Source organism: Myotis davidii, unplaced genomic scaffold (genome assembly GCF_000327345.1).
Source record: "Myotis davidii unplaced genomic scaffold, ASM32734v1 scaffold1464, whole genome shotgun sequence".
NCBI classification, from domain to species: Eukaryota; Metazoa; Chordata; class Mammalia; order Chiroptera; family Vespertilionidae; genus Myotis; species Myotis davidii.
Genome location: NW_006295082.1, coordinates 302,802 through 308,783, shown reverse-complemented (window position 1 = coordinate 308,783; position 5,982 = coordinate 302,802). Strand labels below are relative to the sequence as shown.

The window sequence follows — 5,982 nt, the reverse complement described above, 5'->3', positions numbered from 1 at the left end:
CAAAAAGATAGATACAAAGGCAGAGAAGCATCGAGCAGACTGTCAAAGTACAGTTGGAAGCCTGTGGTGGGGTGGGGGATAAGAGATCAATCGAAGGACTTATATGCATGCATATAAGCATAACCAATGGACGCAAGACACTGGGGGGCGGGGGTAAGAGTATGTGCAAGGGGGTAGGGGAGGTCGGGGGAAGGTCAATGGGGAAAAATGGAGACATATGTACTACTATTTGTAATACTTTAAACAAGAAAATAATATTTTTAAAAAGATAATAAGCACTTTCAAATTTGAAAAAAAAGATTTGAATTGTATGTCAATAAAGCTAAAGTTATTAAAATGACAAAGCGGTGAAAAATGAAGTGAAGGTAAAAAATATGACAGGGAATGTGCAGAGCTAGGGTCATGGGGAGGGCAGAGGTGCATGCTCAGAACCAGCAGTGAGGGCACCCTGATGGCTCACCCAGCTATTGCTCAGATTGTTTTCATGGCCTAGTTAAGGACAGCTTGCAGAGAGGTTGGTTGTGTTCAAGGGGCCATATGTCATTCCTTTGTTCATTCATCAATAGCTACAAAAAACCCTATATACATTATGGTGAAATGCAGGAGTGGGCAAAAGCAGGTTAATAATAATAAATAATAATACAGCAAGTAGTAAATAAATTTGACAAGAATGAAGTTTTGCATACTCATAACTGTAAACCTACTTTTGCTCACCTCTGCATAGGCTATCAAAAAAGAAAATGCTCAAGATTTTCAAGAGGAAAGTAATCATAAAAGAAAGCAACCAAAAAGCTAATAGACATCCAACTTTTGGACAGCAACATCAGAAGCAAAAAGATAATGGGATAATGTTTTTTAAATTTTGAAGGAAAAGAAGTTAAACCCAGAATTTTATGTTCCTATATATTGGTTTTCAATATGAAAAGACAACACAAATATTTGCAGAATATATGCCACACAAATACCCACTTTTAAAGCACTCATAGAGGCAGAGTTCAAATGAGTTGAAAAGTTAATTCAAGATGATACTTTAAGATATATGGGAATAAAGTTTATCAAATATCTTAGTAAAAGTAAAAAACTCTGACAGACCAAAGGCATTAAATAAATTGGAAGATAGTCTTCTCTTGCCCTCAAAGACTATGCTTAGATGACTTCTGCCAGACTTTGAGAAACAGTTTATTCCTATCTCTAAGGGATAATAATTAAATAGGGAAAATGAGAACAGAAAGAGAAGAAACTGCCATATTTACAGATAATAGGATCATCTGTAAAGAAAAAAATAGGGGCTTATTTAAAATGCAAACAAATACTTCCAGTCAAGTTGGCAGAGTAGGTAAATGCAGTGCTCGCCTCCTCCCACAACGCATCAACATTACAACTAAATTACAGAACAACCATCATTGAGAACCACCTGAAAACTAGCTGATCAGAATTTTCATAACTAAAGATACACAGGAGTCACAATGAGACTGGTAGGAAGGATGGAAATCCAGAATGGGCAGGTCCCATACCTCATGCACCAAAAAGTTGCTGGTTTGATTTCTGGTCAGGGCACATGCCCAGTTGTGGGTTTGGTCCCCAGTTGGTGTGTATGTGAATGTGTGTGAATGTGTGTGTGAGAAGCGGGAGGGGAGGGGGAGGGGGGAGAAACAGTCAATTTTTCTCTATCACATTGATGTTTCTCTCTCTCTCTCTCTCTCTCTCTCTCTCTCTCTCTCTCTCTCTCTCCCTTCCTCTCTAAAAAGAAAAGGAAATGAGAGGGGTATCTGAGCTGTGGAAGTCCTTCGTGATGAGCAAAGGGTCCCAGCCCTACACCAAGACTCCAGCGCCAGGGGAGACATCCCCAAACTTGGGGCTGTGAAAACCAGCAGAGACTGTGGCTGAGTGAGCCGGAGGCTGCTGGAGACCTAAGCACTGCAGGTCTTAAAGGGTCTGAGCGCAGCTTCACTTGCTCACAGACTCACTCACTCAGGTCCAGTGCTGAGGCTGAAGCTTGGAAAGTACCAGGGACATACCCAGAAGAAGTATATTATCTGGTTTCAAATTGAGGGCTAGAGGGGCGCCTCAACTTTTGACAAAAGCGACAATTGTTTCCCCATTCAGTCAGCAGGCACAGGTGGACACCAAATCTGAGTCTCCATTAACTTGGCTAACACCATTCACCTACCCTTGTTATTCCTGAACACAACCCCACCCACTTGTGATCTGCTAGAACAGTGGTTCTCAACCTTGGCTGCACATTAGAATCACCTGGGAATCTTTTTAAAATCCTGATTTCTGGGCCTCATCCTCCGGAAATTCTGTTTCTTTGTTACTAATGTTGTGGGCCCACCCCATAACAAAGAAACAGAATTTCCAGAGGATGAGGCCCAGAAATCAGGATTTTAATTTCTGGAGGATGAGGCCCAGAAATCAGGATTTTAAAAAGATTCCCAGGTGATTCTAATGTGTAGCCAAGGTTGAGAACCACTGTGCTAGAACCTCTTTCATTGGTGATTCCACACAAATTGACGGCCTTGGTTCAAGATGCAGACTTTACTAAAATGTCTCAAAGGTTCACCAACTAGGGACAAGCAGTGTCTGGCCTCAGCATGCCCCATAACTCTTACTAAGCGGCCCAAAGCCCTGCTCTTGTGGCAGTTGGCCTTGGGTCACAGTTCAGCTTCTCACAGCCACCTCCAATCCCAGCACGGGCATCAACCATCTCCTACCAGGTGGCCCCAGGCCAGGCACAGGCAGTGGCTGACCGTGGCCTGACCAGAGTATCTCCCAAGAGGCCCCGGAATCAACATACCCAATGGCTTGTTTCAGACCAAATCAGAGCACCACCCACTCACCTCCACAAACAACACACCCAAAGGAGGGACTTGGCAGGCTCCAGAGCCCCGCTGAAGCAAATCCCTATCCATGTGGTCAGCCCTGCATGCCAGCTCATATGTTGGACTCACGGCCATTCCTCACAGCCAGTCGGTTTGAGGGCCATTCCCTCCTAATGACATTGTAACAGCAATTAAGACCCAACTGCAATAGGGGTGCAACAATCTACACACAAGGAACAGCCATGCAGCACCCAGCGCAGGTGACAAGGGGCTGCATCCCTGGGCCCCACAGAACACCTGCTACAGTAGGTCACTCTCGTAAGACTGGAAGATACCTAATACATAGAAAAAACACAGGGAGGCAGCCAATATGAAGAGACAGAGAAACTTGTCCCAAAGAAAAAGACAAATCTCCAGAAAAAGAATTAAATGAAAATGAAACAAGCAATCTAACAAATGCAGAGTTCAAAACATGGGTTATGAGAAAGCTCAATGAATTTAGTGAAAATGTCAACAATGACATAGGAAACATAAAATTGGAGATAGGTCTTAGGTGCAACTTTCCAGCAGAGTGGAGTGCTCCTCTGTACTGCGGCGCTTCTAGAGGAGAGGCGGGACCGTGGAACCGCAGCTATGACTGAGGCTAGGGTAAACCCGCAGGCCTACCTCTCGCAGATGCCCACCTCACCAAAAAACGATTGGACTTCATTCAGCAGTCATGTAACTACAAGCAGCTTCAAAAAGGAGCCAATGAGGCCACCAAAACCCTTAACAGAGGCACCTCTGAGCTCATTGTGATGGCTGCCGACGCAGAGCCCTAGAGATCATCTTGCACCTCCCGTTGCTGTGTGATGACAAGAATGTGCCCTAGTGTTTGTGCGCTCCAAGCAGCCACTGGGGTGGGCCTGTGAGGTCTCCAGGCCTGTCGTCTCCCATTCTGTCACCATCAAAGAAGGCTCACTGCTGAAGCAACAGGTCCAATCCATTCAGCAGTCCATTGAAAGGTTCTTAATCTAAACCGGTGGCTTCTGCCCCTGGGGGTGTATATCATATTGTCTGTGTTAGCCTGTAGGATCTCCAGCTACCTTCTATTGTTATAAAATATTGTAGTAGTAAATCTGATTTTCATATTTTTTGAAAAAAACACACAACCGGAGACAGAAACATTTCCAAAGAACCAATCAGAAATAAGGAATACAATAACTGAAATAAAGAATACATTAGAAGGAATCAACTTCCCTAACCTGGCAAAGGAAATAGACATCAAGTCCAGGAAGCTCAGAGTCCCAAACAAGATTAACCCGAAGAGGCCCACACCAAGACACATCATACACATCATAATTAAAATGCCAGAGGTTAGAGACAAAGTGGGAATCATAAAAGCAGCAAGGTAAAAAAGTTAATTATATACAAGGGAGCTTCCATAAGACTGCCGGCTGATTACTCAATAGGAATCTTGCAGACCAGAAGGGATTGACACGAAATGTTCAAAGTGATGTCGATCTATAATTGTATAGATCTACAACTATATCTATGTCAATAGGTATGCACTTAGTTGCCATTATTTTTGCTTCTGAAAACAATGCTAGAGTATTATTATTTACTATTTCTTTTACTTTAAAAGGAATGGGACTTCTGGATTCAATGGTACATGCAATTAAAACATATTATGGAAAATTTCAGACATATACAAAGTAGAGATAATAGTTAACATAATGAACCTCCATGGACCCATCATCCTGCTTCAACAATTACCAGAACATGAGCAATCTTGTTTCTTTTAAATGCTCTTTTCCCTCTCCTTCTCGCCACCTCCAACACACACTGGATTATTTAAAGCAGGCTGGATATATTTTTAAGGTCGAGACAAGATTTCCTGACATGCAAGATGAAGCACGTAAAAGAGAAAGAGGAGTCAATTAGTTCCAAAATTGTTAAACTGGGCAGAGGAAAGGCCGGGGTGGCCATCCACTGGTGTGGGTGGAAATCAGGTGCTTGGTTTCCATCTGATCACACAATCTTTAAAGATGCAGAACCTTCATCGTTATGGTCAGAGGGATCTGTGATGATGGAGTAAGAGTTGGAGAGATGCAATGTTGCTGGCTTTGAGGAAGGGACCCAAGAGCCAGGGAATGAGGGCACCCTTCGGGAGCTGGAAAAGGCAAGAAATGAAGCTTCCTGGAACCTCCAGAAAGGAACACAGTCCTGCTGACACCTTGAAGTTAGTTCACTGAGATTCATGTTGGATTTTCGAGCTCCAGACCTGTAGGGAGATATAATTGCATTGTTTAAGCATCAAGTTTGCAGTCCTTTGTTATAGCAGCAAGAGAACATGAACACCCCCTCCCACATGAAAGGGTGGAAGTTAAGGGGAAGCGCTGAGGGGGCTGAGAAACAGCCTGTGACATAAGAGAAAAACAAAGAGGAGGAGGCGGCAAGAGATGGGCCATATGTTGCTGATTGGTCACATAGGATGAGGACAGAAATTCGGCCTTTGGACTTAGGAAGGCGGTGGGTAATTCTTTTGAAGAGCTTTCTGCAAAGGGGAACAAAAAAACAGGACGGTAATTAAGAGACGTTTGTTGTCATTATTTAAAATGGGGAAAGTGACAGTATGCTTGTAAGCTGATAGGAACGATACAGAGGAAGTGAGAATTGAGGAGAGGGGAGTCGGTGGAGCGCTGCCCTTGAGTAGCAGCACAGGGTCCAGTGCAGTTAGAATCAGCTTTTCAGGAATAAGAAGGGCAAGAGGTGGGAAAGCAGAGTATGTGGGTATGGTTGCTGATAACTGGGTGGCTGTGGTGTTCGCCCAGTTTCCTCAGTGCGGTTGAAAGATGGGCAGAGGGCTGGGATATTTGCAGAGAGAAGACGTGGAATAGTCCCCCAGGAGATAGGGAACCGGATGGACTAGGGAAGCCCAGGGTATGATTCTCTCTCAGCGTTCAAGAACCCCTTAAGGTTCAGTTATTTCCAAAGGGAAATAGGCAAAATAGAAAACATGACCAGCTCCAGCTGGTTTGGCTCAGTGGATACAGTGGACAGAAGAGTCCTGGGTTCGATTCTGTTCAAGAGCACATCCCCAGGTTATGGGTTCGATCCCCAGTAGGGGGCGTGCAGGAGGCTACCAATCAATGATTCTCTCTCATCATTGATGTTTCTA

At 44.0% G+C, this 5,982-nt stretch overlaps 1 pseudogene; it reads left to right on the top strand.

Moving 5' to 3' along the window:
* Positions 1-3,455: 3,455 nt before the first annotated feature.
* On the top strand, positions 3,456-3,849 carry LOC102768761 (annotated as a pseudogene).
* Positions 3,850-5,982: the final 2,133 nt, after the last annotated feature.